The sequence below is a fragment of the Artibeus jamaicensis genome, unplaced genomic scaffold (genome assembly GCF_021234435.1).
Source record: "Artibeus jamaicensis isolate MK-2021 breed Jamaican fruit bat unplaced genomic scaffold, CSHL_Jam_final contig_2962, whole genome shotgun sequence".
NCBI lineage: Eukaryota > Metazoa > Chordata > Mammalia > Chiroptera > Phyllostomidae > Artibeus > Artibeus jamaicensis.
The window spans coordinates 311,636-326,531 of NW_026521675.1; positions in this window are offsets into that span (position 1 = coordinate 311,636).

A 14,896-nucleotide genomic window follows, 5' to 3' on the forward strand; every position below is an offset into this window, starting at 1 on the left:
GCCCTGGCTGGTGTAGCTCAGTGGATTGAGGGTGGGCCTGCAAACCAGAGGATTGCGATTCAATTCCCAGTCAGGGCATGTGCCTGGGTTGCAGGCCAGTTCCCAGCAGGGGACCCACGACAGGCAATCATACAGTGGTGTTTCTCTCCTTCTCTCCTTCCCTTTCCCTGTAAAGATAAATAAAATTTAAAAATCTTTTTAAAAATGTCCTGCATTAATCAAATATTTTTACAGAAACCAACTCAATAACATTTTAGAATTCATGTTCACAAATTTAAGTGTAACTCTGGAAAATGAGACAAGTTTAATATTTGGGGTTTGATAAAGACAGCTCTATTTTCTCTGACTTATTCATGTTAAGTATAATTCCTAATAATATCCTATGTGGGTATGTTTTTTCCTAAACATCTACAGATTTACTAAACAAATAAGTTAATATTACTTGCAATGTTTATGAAATATTACTTACAATATTACTTGCAAAGATTATGAAAAATGGAAATTTGTGTTTAACAAATCATTATTCTGTAATAACTCTTTATTTCAATGGTAATTTAGTTTTGTAGTACATCAGCTTGAAAATAATTTCTAAGAGGTTTACATAACTTAAAAACCTTGAACTGATATTAAAGTGGGTAATCATTAGATACCAAAATTATTAAGTAAATAGAATACTGAAACATTGATTATGCAGCACAATTTTATGTTTCTTGGTTTGCCTCTTTTATTTATACACTACAGAAAGGCTCTATCTTTGAGTCTGTTAGTAAATGTGCTCATTTTTGCCACTTTGATAAGTTGTACTATATGGAATGGTATGTGTGTGGCAGTGAAGAGTTGTTATATGCATTTGTGAGCCCTGCTGATCTATTAAAAAACTGGAAAGCTGGCATATGGCAGTGTTCACAATTATCCTGTACTTCCCCTCTGCCCCAGTTTTCTCTGTGAAATAGAACTTACATAGTTGTATTTCAAGAAAAAAATAGTTTTGTCCTAAAGCAACAGCTTTCAGGGTTTTACGTTGCTGCCAACCAACGGTCAATGGTTGTTGGCACCAATTCAACACTGACAGGAATCCCCAATTTGGAGTGCAGTGGAGAAGAAAACTTTATCCAGTGCAAAGTAGCTCAACTGACTGACTGTGAAAACAGCACAGCAGTGAAACACTGCACTGCACAGCTGTGAGGCAGCCCTGGGTCCAGGTCCCTCTCTAGCTAAACAGCTCTGCTCCACTCCTCACTGGGCTGGTCTGCTCTGCTCTGCCCCATGCCAGGCTGCTTAGCCCTGCCCTAGTCTGTTCTACTCTCCTCCAGCAAAGCACTTTCTACGTTTCAGCTCAGCCTGGAAAGGAAAAGTGTGCTCTCAGGGCCAGAGGGGAGCTGACTAATATGGACAGAAGCCCCTGTCCTGTTCATCATCATGTCAATAAATACTCCAAATTCTTGCAGTTTGATTGGTCCAAAAGGCACTGTCTATTGGTCAGAATAGAGCCAGTTTGGTCAGTGAAGAAGCTAATGGGGGGTGAGTATAGGTGTGTAGCTCCAATTGGATGGGGAAAACCTCAGTTTTATTGGCTAAAATAGGATTCCAGGAGGTCCTTTATAAGGACTGACCCAGATGGCAGAAACCCAGTGCAGGCAGGCAGTTTGGTGCAGAGGCTGGCAGTTCAGTCCAGGCTTTTCCCTGAAGTGCAGTTTGCTTGAGAAATGGCTGTTAGGCTCTGCTCTTTTCAATTTGATCCAAGTCACCAGAAGCCCTTCTTGGTAGATGTCTTCTTTCTCAGGGTCCACAATGTGTTTGTTTTCTCTCCAAAGCTTCCTTTGCACTCTGGAAACATATTGAGAACCTTAAAGCATAAGTATGTGTCCTGGGGCCTGGAGGAGTGGGGATGCCAACTACAGTCAAACCTCAGTTCTTGGATGTCTCCAATCTAGACAGTTCAGTTCTCAACCAAGTTGTTCAAGGAAAAAATATCTTGGTTGTCAAATAAAACTTTGGTCCTTGACCCTACAACCCTTCATGCTGATACATTTCATTTCCTTTTTGTTAAATTGTCATTTACATTTCATGTCCCTTTTTAAAGTGTTTATGTATACATTGAACAGTATATTCGATGTGTAATGTATATAATAAAGGTTAAAGCAGAATCAGTGTGGGTCTCGAACAGATTAATTTAATTTACATTATTTTTAATGGGAAAAAATGATTCAGGCCTCGAACAAATCACTTCTCAAACAGTCTTCCAGAATGAGTTAAGTTCAAGGGTGAGGTTCCACTGTATTAATCATATTAGAAATTGAGAAATGTTTATAATTCTTATTGATTAAATCATATGGTGGTAACAGTGAAAGCATTTGCATATTAATAACATTATATAACATCATAAAATTAGTTCCGACATTGCAGATGCCCTGAGATGCATCCTAAAATGAAGTATGAGTTTATTCCAGAACATAAAAGAACACAATGAATGGCAAACCTTGGAAACAACTTAACCATTTCAACTTTTCAAGTGTAGAGTTAAGTAGCACTGAGAATATTCACACTGTTGTGTGACGGTAACCACCATTCATCCCAGAAATTTTTCACCTTCCCTGAAACTCAGCACTCGTTAAACAATAGCTCCTCACACCCCAGCCCTGCCTCAGACCCTGTGAAGCCACCATTCTACTCTTATTTGCCTTGGTTTATAAAACCTGAGTCTGAAAACCATGAAAGGTGTTAAAATGTTAGCAAAGTTCTTTCGGTTTTGATGGTCTAGTTTCCCTGGTTTACCATTGATTGCCTTCGCCTACCACGTGAAAACTTTGTTCCATGCCATTTGTCTAGGTTGCGAAAGATTCTGTCTTACCAGAAGAATTTTCTATGCTTTATTTTAACTTTATTACATTTTAACTATTTTTAAAATGCGAAGATTTCTCACTTAAGAAAGGACTAATGTTCTTTACAATCATGTTACAGTTCACGCTTATTTTTAGACGTTTCATTGTCACTCTCGAATGGAGCCAACTACCGTGTCTCAGGAACCTATGATTCTATCTTAAGTGCTCAAATCTCTTAACAGCTCTTGAATTTTGCCTCTCTGAAATTCAGAGATTTGCTCCTTTGCTTCCTAAAAGACAGGTATTAAAAATAATTCAGTTTTACTTGTTATGTTACTTGTTATGTTTACTTGGAAAGTCATCAAATCACAAAAGATGCTCAGCCTTTTCTAAGTTAAATTAAAGTTAAAATAGTATTAATGTCAATACTTTAGGTCTCAAATGCTTCATATGTAGTCCCTGAGATTTGTCTAGTTTTCTATCTGTCAGTGTCCTGAGAGTGCTTTGCCTGATGTTAGACAATATGACGTTACTAGTCATAATGTTTGTGATTATTTTAAATGTTTACTTCAGTAGAATCTTACTTTTTTAATTTGACTCTTACACCTTCTAGTCCAGTGGTTTTCATTTGGGGATAAACATCAGATTTATCTGTAGATTTTAATTAAAACAAATATTAAGAGAATCTCTTGACTTGGTATTTTTTTAAATATTTTATTTATTTTGTTTTTAGACAGAGGGAAAGGAGGGAGAAAGAGAGGGAGAGAAACATCAATGTGTGGTTCCCTGTCACGCACCCCCTACTGGGGGCTTGGCCCACAACCCAGGCATGTGCTCTGACTGGGAATTGAACCTGATATCCTTTGGTTCGCAAGCCGGCACTCAATCCACTGAGCCACACCAGCCAGGGCTTGATTAGATATTCTTGACAAATTCTTGGTATGTTCTGAGTATATTGCATATTCCATATTTGTGTGTACAGTATTTCGCCATGCATAATGTGCACTCTTTTGCCCAAAATTTTTAGGGAAAAATAAGGATGAGCATTATACAGGGGTATAATGATTACATGCCATGGGTACAATAACCCCATGTATAATGCACACAAAAACATGGATGCACATTATGTGCAGCAAAATATGGTATATACATTATGACCCAGGAATTTTGTATATCTCAGTTTTTTCTTCTGTAAATTCTGTATGTTCATTTATTATTATGAATCAGATGCAATATTCACCACCTTCTTTGAAAGTAGCCTTAATCATTGTCCTTACAGACATTGCATCTAAAGATTGGTTGATTGATCGATTTGCATTAGCTTTTTCTTTCATGACACAGAAACCACCAAATTTTCTTGTCACTAGTGCCATTCTTGTTATGAACCCTCTTCAGATTTATTACCATTCATTTTAAGTATTTAGCACCTACAGATGGTTTTTGTATTATTTGATGCACTCCTGAAGGCTCTGTAATCAGCTGCAGGCCAGAGTTCATATCTTCGGCAAAGAGGCATCATCTCAGAGCTTGTGGAACAAGACTGTACTTGGTCCTTCAAACTATTGACACTTCAAAGAATAGATCTCAAGCACAGGTTTCTGATGTTATTACTTAAACAGCTTTTAGTGGGCAGAGTCAGGATTTCCAAAACTCTTTTAAGTCAAGATGCTAATGAGTTCATGTTTATGATACTGCTAACCCAGGGTCCAGCAGAACAAGAATGGATTATATAGAACTGAATGAACACATGAGAGATGACTGTTAGAATACTGTTGATGTTTCAATGTTCTATTTCCTGGATTTTAAGGAAGCTCTTTCTCTTTCTTATTAAGTTATCTATAACACACACAATTTATTAGATTCTGGTTTTTTGCACTGAAATAAAAAATTTTTAAATAATGTCTTATTCTCCCTGCCTAACCCACCCTCCCAAATTCAGAAACTTTTATTAAATATTTTGGTTTTAAATGGAAAACTATTTGCATCAGTTCAGTAAGAATCTACTCATTTTTTTTTACTGGATGTAATTGGAAAAAATTGTTTATGTACAAAGGCCTTGTCTCGAATGTTATATTTGAGAATGATGCTTATAAAATTGGGTACAACCAGCCATTGTTTTTTCAAAAAAAAAACTGTTTTAAAATATTATGGCATTCAACCATTAAACTCAAATTATAGAGTATGAACTAGCCATTTACACTTTTTCCTTTGTAAAATGACTGGTCCTACAAAATATTTTAATAATAATTTCAATATGTTATTCATTTTCTTTATTTCACTCACAAAATTCAAAATCAGCTGTTTTTCATCTCTTGTATTTTTTTTTAATTTCTCCAGCTTCCTTTCTTGTTGCTTATACAGGAAACAAAATGCTGTTATTAAACATACTTTTTTACACTTCATTTGTTTATTATTAGGATTAGCTATTCAAAATAGTATTGTTATTCTTGTCTCCTCCTTGAACATCCTTTATCACAGACACAAAGACCTAAGTCCATTTATTGGCACTCCTCTCAGTGCAATACGTTTGAACAACTTTCCTGGCATGATATCTTCTGCCAATTCAGTTAGAAACTGCACTGCGAATAAAGTCTATCTGTAGCAAAATGCCTTCATATACTTGGAGGATTTCTAGCCCACTTCTCAATGAAAATTCCTCCCTGGCCCTGGCTGGCATAGCTCAGTGAATTGAGCTTGGGCTGCAAATCAAAGGATCACAGGTTCGATTCCCAGTCAGGACACATGCCTAGGTTGTGGACCAGGTCCCTAGAGGGGGCATGTGAGAGGCAACCACACACTGATGTTTCTTTCTCTCTTTCTCCCTCCCTTCCCCTCTTTAAAAATAAATAGATAAAATTGTAAAAAGTTCCTCTGTGTCTCTGCAGAATACATGCTAGACAGGACAGGCCAGGTCAAGTGGATCTGAGATAACTGTGTGAAGATCCAGTATATCAAGTATATATCTGATGCAAGACCATAAGACCTGATGTGAAGAAACAGTTTGAAGAAAGTGTCCTCAAAAGAATACTTCAAATATCCTAAAATATTTCAACATCTTGCTGCAATCCATACAGAAAAAGACCATCTGGCATGACTTATTCATTAGATTTCCAAATGCAGTGAAGACATCCACCTCTTCCTCATTGACAATGTGTCCTGACTCAATGAAGGACATTCCTTGGACATAACAAACATCGGGCTTATAATATGAATCTGCTCCCAAGATATTGTGTAAAACATCATAATATGGGTTGTCCTTGTGCAAGGTGTAGGGAGATGGAGATGCATAAGACATGTCTAGCTTAATTCCAACCTGGCGTCTGCATCATCAACAGATATACCTCCCGCATTTAGGGGATGGATATACTTCCTGCATTTAGAGAATGATATATTTAGAGAGAACATGTTTTACTGAAGCTTTGCCAGATTCCTTTCCTTTGGAGAGAAGTATTTTCATGAAGTTCAGGAATGATACTTCGTTCACTTCTTACAGAGAGACTCCACCCTTGACTGTGGACACTAGGGGGCAACCTCTGCACCCCAATTCTCCAGCCTTCCTGTCTACTGTGTATTACTTTCCAAATGGGCAGCATTTCACTGTTTCAAATTATCACTATATTGCACTAGTTTCTTTCTGCTTAATTTTTTTTTATTTTTTTAATGTAGTGTTCGATTGCTCAATGTTGAGATTCAGCTTGTGGTGTAATGTTCTCGGTAAAGTAAAGCTTCTTCCACAAATTTGGCAGGAAGATTCCCTTGGGGTAGGCGAAGATTTCTCAACAATACACAAAAGCAATTATGATCATATATGGCCCATACTCCAGAATCAGAATGGTAGTAGGAAGAGGCTCGAATTTGAAATTATGTCATGAAGACTGAAGCAGGTCCTCCCTGTTGCTGCTTCATACTCCTGCTGAATTATGTTTGGAATCTTTCTAAAGATTCTTCTCTGGAAGGGACTTTACCAAGTAATTTCCAACTAGAAACACAATGGACAACTGATCTGAGCTACTTTTGTCTTTTTTGGAAAAGGTTTCTGATAACCAGGGACAAGTGGAGATCCCCTCTCCCAACTTCAGATTCTGGAAGTCGGGAGAGGGGAATCACACTTTCTGACTCCCTGCTGCTCCAAGACTAAGATGTTTGATGCCTGCCACCCGCCAGGCAGCTTTAAGGAGAACAGCCTGCCCATGCCAGGAGAAACCTGGTTGCCAGGCCCCTCCAGGTGGACATGACCACAGGGGCAACGGGGGAAGCCGCCTCCAATCTGGAGAAGCTGTTGCCAGGGCCTGACCACCCACTTTTAGGGCATTAAGGTTGACCTCATAGAAACAATACTGAGAAAGCCCTTCTGGTGCCTGACTTTCTGGGTCCAGCCTTAGAGCTGCTAAGAGAGGTCGCTTCCATGGCAGGCCATGAGCCTAGAGATGTTTGGAGAACTTTGCAAAAAGAGGAAGTCACACAAAGTGTGACTGCCGATGAAAACCAGGTGGATAGTTTCTTGGACATGGTCTTAGCCTCAAAACAGCAAGTAATAGTGGCTTTAGAAGTCCACCCTGAGATTCCTTATGGAAACCTCCTAGCAGAGCAAACTTAAAGAAGGCCTTTATGCTAAATTAATTCTTGCTGCACCTGTGTAAATAATCAGGCCAAATCTAATGAGGCTGGATTCATTTTGTAATCAAGAATCATCTTTCGTCAGTTTTCGCAGGCAGCGAGATGATTACTTTGTATGGGACTGGGGGCGCCTCAACCTCAGCCGCACCAGCAGCCGCAGCCGGCCACGGCTGGGGAGAGACTGCGAACCTCCTCAGTGACTCCGGCCGCTGCCCTCGGTGCGCTCGCCAGCCCTCAGCTCACGCCCACTCCCAGAGACCGCAACAGCCGGAGGAGCAGCTGCCCCTGCTCCCGCCAGAAATGCTGGGGCGCTCTCCCAGGCGCCCCCCGCGGGAGAAGAGATGGGCAGTGGAGAGATGCTCGTCAGGACGAGCTCTGCTCCTGGTGGGAAGCCCTGGCCAGCTGGCTGCCTTTTTGCTTGGCGTTCCGCCTGCCCAACTTGGAGATCGAGGAATTAGAAGCAGCTCTTCACAGAGATGATGTAGAGTTCATCAGTGACCTGATTGCCTTGTTTGCTTCCAGGCTGCTATCAACGAAGGGGTATCGCATTTCCTGGCCCCGGAGTTGGCTGGTGTAGCCGCCCTAGCTGGAACAGGATCCTGCAAAACACAATCAAATCCAGGTGGTCAGAATTTTTTTCCTAATCCTAGACAGAATGCGTGAAACCTTAAGAGCTCATTGTTGTAAGACAATGGAAACTTTGCTTGATTTGAAAATACTGGAAGCAAGTGCAATGTCAGAGACTTCTGGTGCAGACCAAATTAGATAGCATGTGTGAAAGAATTATGAAATGTTATCAGGTGCATCCCATCCGCCCCACCATCAGACAACCTGAGCCTGGCTGTAGAGGGAGAAAACAAGAACAAATGTTTATTTTATGAAACAGGAATGCAAAGAAGGTTAGCAGGAGGAAGCCCTTCCCCAGACAAAATATTTAGAGGAATACAAACTTCCTAACTTGAAGAAGGAAATTTTCTCAGTAAGAACTTCTAAATGTCAGTGAAGCCAAAACTTCTCACTTGAAAGCCCTTTTAACAGGTAAGGATGGATACGGTGCATGAAAAAATCCAAGCAGAAGAGGATGAGCGTAAAAGACAAGGTGATGAGGGTGCAGATGGACATATGCTCCTCCATGGTCCCCGCCCTCCATCAGGCAGAGGCAGGGTCCGGGGCAGCTATCAGGTCTGCAGTGGATGATGCCTTGGCTCACCAGCAGCAGGTGTTGGTACATGAGAAGGAACAAAAACACATACTGTGTGCCAATCTGTAGGAGGAAGGAAAGGAGGTATGAAAGCAAAAGCATCTTCTCTTGATGGAAGTTCAAGCTGGACTTCTCCAGAGAGGGGACATGCTCCTGGATTCTCACCATGGAGCCCTCATCCACTTTACCTGCCACTGACTTGACCTTTGACCTGCTTAGCACGATTGGAGCCATGAAGAATTCCACGAGTAAGAAGAGGACTAGGAGGATGAAGGGGAAAAGTACCCAATTTCCAGTAGAGGACTGCTAAAACTTTGTTCGAAACAATCAACCAAGGATAAGTGATGTTGCCATGGCACAAAAAGTGTCCATGGGTGGGGGACTAGGGCATGTGGACCACAAGCACTACCGCTCCACACACAGCAGTGAAACCAAACCACAGCTGCCCCCCGATATACTGTAGTAGCCAGATTTGTCTCTGGCCCCAGAGTGGAATGCAGGCATCAGTCCTGCCACGGCTCCCGCAGCCATCTGCTCAGCTTCTCAGGGGACCATGGAATCTGAGACCAGGAGTACTCTGACCGCACCTCAAGGAGGAAAGGAGAGAAAACACAGGGGCAGAACATGAGAGCAGGTACCAAGAATCCTAAGCACATCTGAAAAGCCTGCTCAAGTTTTAGATCGGCCACCAGCACTCAGTTTTCTGTCTTTACACACAAACCATATTTGTGCACCGATTGGGTGGTTATTCCCTCTGCAAGTTTCAGCCTATGTTAAAGGCTGTCCACCTCTGGACACACCATCCACATTATATGTGTATATCTCATCTCTCCTACTAGATTATAAGCTTTTAGAGGTCCAGAATCAAACTTTTCTCACATTTACAATGCTCATATCACCCAGCCTAGAAAATTACCTGTAATAAGGACCTGATTAGGTGCATTATAAAATTGTACACTCAAAACTTATATAATCTCATTAATCATTGTCACCCCAATAAATTTAATTTAAAATTTTAAAATACACAGTAAAAATTATTTTTAAGATTTTTTCATCAAATGTGGAGAAACTATAGGGAAAAATTTCTTAAATGGAAAATTATGTGCTGTCACTCTAAATGGTTGTCTGATTCTGTAACCCGTAGGTAACTGACAGCATTGCTAAATGATTCCTGCCTATAGACATGCAAACAAATTCTGTCTGGGGAGAAACAACCGAAAATCCAAATTTGGCTCTATTTGCACATTTATTACAATACTCCTGACCTGTACCTGTGTCTGTTCTTAGGAATCTCCTATGACCTTGTTATAACACTTCACCAGTTTCCTCGTGAATGAGTTAAATAAAACCTATAACCTATATTTATTATATCTGTATTTATTATATCTATAATATCTACCAGGTTAAAGAGTCATAATTTTACCTGCTTTTGAAAATTATCTCTTAATGCCTACATAGAACTAAACCTTCCTTTCATGGCTGGTCCACATATGCCTTGAGGGGCTGTGTCAGCCACCGAGGGCCTAGAGGCTTTCAGACAACAGTGTCAGAGGGACTTTTGAAGCAGCCCAGTGTGAGGACCTTTCAAGCAACACAACGCAGGAACTTTCTAGAAACTTTATGGTAGCAGCCTCATTCAGAAGCCACTTGGTGTTTTTTCTGTTCTGCCGTTTGAGGTGGCCTGGACTTCTTAACAGACTTTGTTCTGGTCATTTGGCTCCTTGTAAAAGGCTTCGTACACCCCAAAAGCAGGGGGGAATACAAATTTAAGACCCTCCTATTCTGACTCTCACAGAGAAGAGCAAGATAGTGCTCAAGAACTGCCACGTGGGGTTTTATATGCCTATTTAAATTAAATCCATGTGAAGCTTTATGCTGTTGTCTAGACAGCAGGTAGAAATAGGTCATATTTTCTTCAAGAAGAACCCCACATGGTCAAGCAAGTCAGAGACCCAAGAGAGCACATACTGTGGTGAAATCAATGTGTGAAGATGCAGGTGGTCTGAGCTATGTCAGTATCCTTTGCATTCCAATGAGCCATTACCAGATCATCACCTATGAATTGGCATGGGATATACTAGCCATCTCTAAAGTTGGGTGCACACACATTAGGGTCTACTCAGGACAGCCTTCCTTCACTTTTTTGTGTGTATGTGTTTAATATATGAGCACAGTAGTACATGCATATAATTTGTTAACATACATATGTTCAGGTTGAACATCCAACTTTTTCTCATAGGATGTACAATCAAGATTAGAAAACAGTAGGCTATATCATGAAAAAATCTTGTTATTGGGTTTCCCCGGTGTCCTAACCAGAATGATATTGGGAAGGGCTGACCATCATGCACATTTACCCCACAATTCATTCCGAAGAAACATGCCAACCTGCTTCTGATTATAGTCCTGAAAACTTGTTCTCTGAAAAGTAAGGACTTTATTTTGATCATTTCTCTATGTCTAATGCTTAGAAAAATGCTTGGCACATAGTAAGTACTCAATATTTGTTGAATGAATTTCATAGTGGTTTAGCTCAGAATCCTATTTTTAACAATCATTCCTCACTATATTGCCCTCCATGGTTTAGAAATTGGAAACCTCATTTTTATAAGGGTGCAGATGAACATATTTACCAAAAGTAATGTGGAAATTTCTTTGAGATACTAGGCCTCATCGGTTAGTCCCATACACTTTGACCAGAGCCTCATTCCATCCTATTTAGGCTGACCAACCATCCCAATTTGCCTGAGGATGAAGGGTTTCCTGGCATGTGACACTTTTAGTGTTAATGTAGGGGCAGTCCTGGGCAGACTGGGATGGGCTGGTCACTCCAGTTACACTGGGTACCAAGACCCTGCTAAGGACCATTTCTTTTTCTCCACAATGGGCAGTATACAAGCAGCAGCTTGTGAACATCAGCTTTCTATGCATCCTGGAAAGTAGAACAAGACAAAACAGCCCCAGGGAGGGGCTACACTTGTACTCTCCTCAGTCTGAAATAGTATTGCTTAAAAACACCAACACTGTCCATCAATTTCCAGTACTCTGTATGGTAGCACTCAGTCTTGTTCACAAGGGGATATAGACTTGAGGAGACATGATGGTAGTGAAACAAGGTGTAGATTAATTACATGTTTATGACCAACAAAAGAGCATCCCAGGGGTTCCAGAAGCAATGGGTAATTGGCACACCCCCAAAAGACCTGATGTCGATATCCCCTCTTGGTTTTGTGTTTTGTTTTGTTCTTATAATCGTGTAACCAAAAGAAACAATATACTGGCAAACTGAGATGGCCACATGGTGAGAACTAATTATAGCTGCATCTAATGTTACCCAAAGGTGATTTGCTTCACAGGGTTGTGGCCTCTTACAGCCATAGGGAGGTGAGGGAAAACAACTATTGAACTCAAAGAAACCTGCTTCCTCTGATCATGGCAAAGCCATCCAAAGAAGTAGTACCTGACTCTTCCCTTCTTGGCAGGCATAGCATGTTAGGTAGCCCCTAACTGTGGGCCAAACAGTATAATCTTTGGATGGAAGAGGAACAGCAGTGAAGTAGTGTGACATAGGCAGCTTTTTTTTTCTGGTTAAAATGCTAATGTAGAACTGTAAGGATGGACAGCAGCATAATACACTGAAAGGGGTCAGTGTCTTATGTTAACACTCATCATCTGCTCAGGGCCACCTTACTGACAGCTGGCCCCCAGGACCTGCATAACACTGACTCAGAGCCATGTTAAAAGATGTCAGCAGTACCCCTGATTCACCAGAAAGACCTTGGGTTCTGGAAGCTTTGGGAAGATTAAAGGATCCATAGAGTGGCTGTTTAAGGTTTTAATATGCCCAACAACTTTCACCGCAGGTCACATGTTAGCCACCCCTCACCACCTACTCTGGACACAAGAGATGTTCGGTGTTTATTACGTGATCAGAAAAAAGGTTTTATTTATCCTTAGTTCACCCCTATTTTTCCTAACAGGCCCTGCTAAGCTTAAGAACACATCTGCAATGAGCTTTGAGTTACTATAATATGTTGAAATGTGTACTGGATAAGTTCCTACATCCAGCTCAACTGTCATCCCCACCATGAGAACAATGGTTTGTTGACTTTATCCAACCCACCAGAGCTGAACATATATTTAGAACTCATTAACTTCTGGGTTTGATTTGATATTCTCCAAAAACTTCCTCCAATCTTGGCCATCTTCTGGGATATTAAACAGAAGCAAAATTCATGGAAATATTCAGTGGTCCCAGTATGATTCATAAGCCTTTTCTAGAATTGAATGTTTTCCAGAAATATGTCTACCTCCCAGCATAACTCTTTAGGTCCCCAGTTACCACAGGTTTTCCCTAAGCATTTCAGTACTTTTCCTTCTCAGAAACCCTCTCTGTTCCCTCCACTTGGTTGAACTGAACAATCTAGCAAACCAGGCACTGTGACGGTGACTCGGCTGCCATGAGATACTGTACAGGTAGCCTTAACACAACAACTATCTTTAGGAGAGGCATGACCCTCCAGTGAACATGAGGCTTTGACTTAAAATCCTCCTTATTACTTTTAGACAAACTGCTGACAAGCCTGGTCAGCGTAGACTGGCCTCAGTGACCTTTTCTACATTATTAAATCCCCTTTTAACTTCCTGCTGTGATGAAGACTTCATGTCTTCACTAGATCTACACTATGTCTCTTCCAACCTTCTGTGTAATTGCACTTAAATCACAATCAGATATTTTAAAGTAATTTTTAAAGTGCCACTAGAAAAATGGACACAGATATGCACATTCTTATCCTTTTGGATCATGTCCTAAAAATCACTTTTGGCAAATAATATTACATACTTTTGCTCACTTTTACTTTATTTTGCTGGTGGCTTTGGTATTGTTTATTCACTGATTTCTTTTTGTTGGCAACCCAGAACCCTGTTGCATTATAATAAACGCACAAGCAGGTGTCCCAATAGTGGGTGCCAAAAATTCTGCAGAGAACACTAACAAAATTTTCTAAGCTCTATGAGATTACTTGCACACATACCTGAGGTTATTAGGGGAGGAGGGATGCTGATGTAGTATCATCAATGGGAGAAAAAGCTTGCCTTAAATTAACTTTGCATCTTTTCCCATTATGAACGAAAGGCAGAGGCATAAATTATAGAGTCTTCACAATGGAAATAGTTGGTTCTGTGTTACTGGATGCCAAATTGATAAGGAGTTCATTTTTACTGACAGTAAAAATTGTTCAGTTAGTGCTATAGCAGTCTTATTCACTGAGTGCTACAGAGAAGGAGCCATAAGGTACATTTATTACTAGATAAGAAAAAAATAGGGGGTGCTGGGAAGATGGCGATGGAGTAGGATGGAACGGATTCTAGCTCCCGCACCCGTGGGTGAAAATCCTGGCAGATCTATAGAGAAGCAGCACACTAATCCATCGGTTATCCAGCATTTGTGAAAATAAAAGAACAGAGATTGTGACAGACACTGAAACACCAGAAAGCGGCAGGTGAGTGGGGTCTTGGGGACCAGAGTAAAGACACAGTGGCGGGGGCCAGCGCCCCCGGCCAGGTGGCCCCGGTGCTGCCTCTACGGCCAGGGACCAGAGCCATCAGTCTGAGACCAACACCAGAGGTGTCTGACACAGGAGCCTGGCCACCCAGTGGCCCCAGTGGCCACCAGCGCGGGCCAGCAGCTCCCCCACTCCCCGTATAAGCAACACTGGACAACACCGGGCAGAGACCTGTCTGCTTGCCGGCTTGCATTATCAGGGAGGGTTACAAAGACATGGCCTGGTTCAACTGCAGATTCTGTGGTCACAAGCCTGGGAGAACTGAGAGACACATTGGCCTCACTGGTCTCGCTGGGGACTGGTCTGGACTGAGGGGCAGGCTGTCTGGAGAGTTTTGTTTTGTTTTTTTTTTTAAGTGGACTGAGGTGTTCTCCTGCCAGTACAGCTTGGCTTGCTTCTCACCTGGCCTTGCAGCGAGCCAGGGGGAAAGCGGAGGCAGTTGGGGACTCACCACAGGACTGGGAAGCACCCTCCTGATTTCTCAGGTCCCAGACAGCCAGGCGGGTGCAGAGGCCTCTGAACTGCCACCAGGGGATGGGGAAGCGCCCTGCCAATTTCGAGGGTCCCAGACTGCCCAGCGGGCACGCGCGGGCGCGGAGGCCTCTGGGTCGCTGCCAGAGGACCAGGAAGCACCCTGCTGCTTTCTCGGGTCCCAGATGGCCTGGCAGGCACACGCAGGTGCGGAGGCT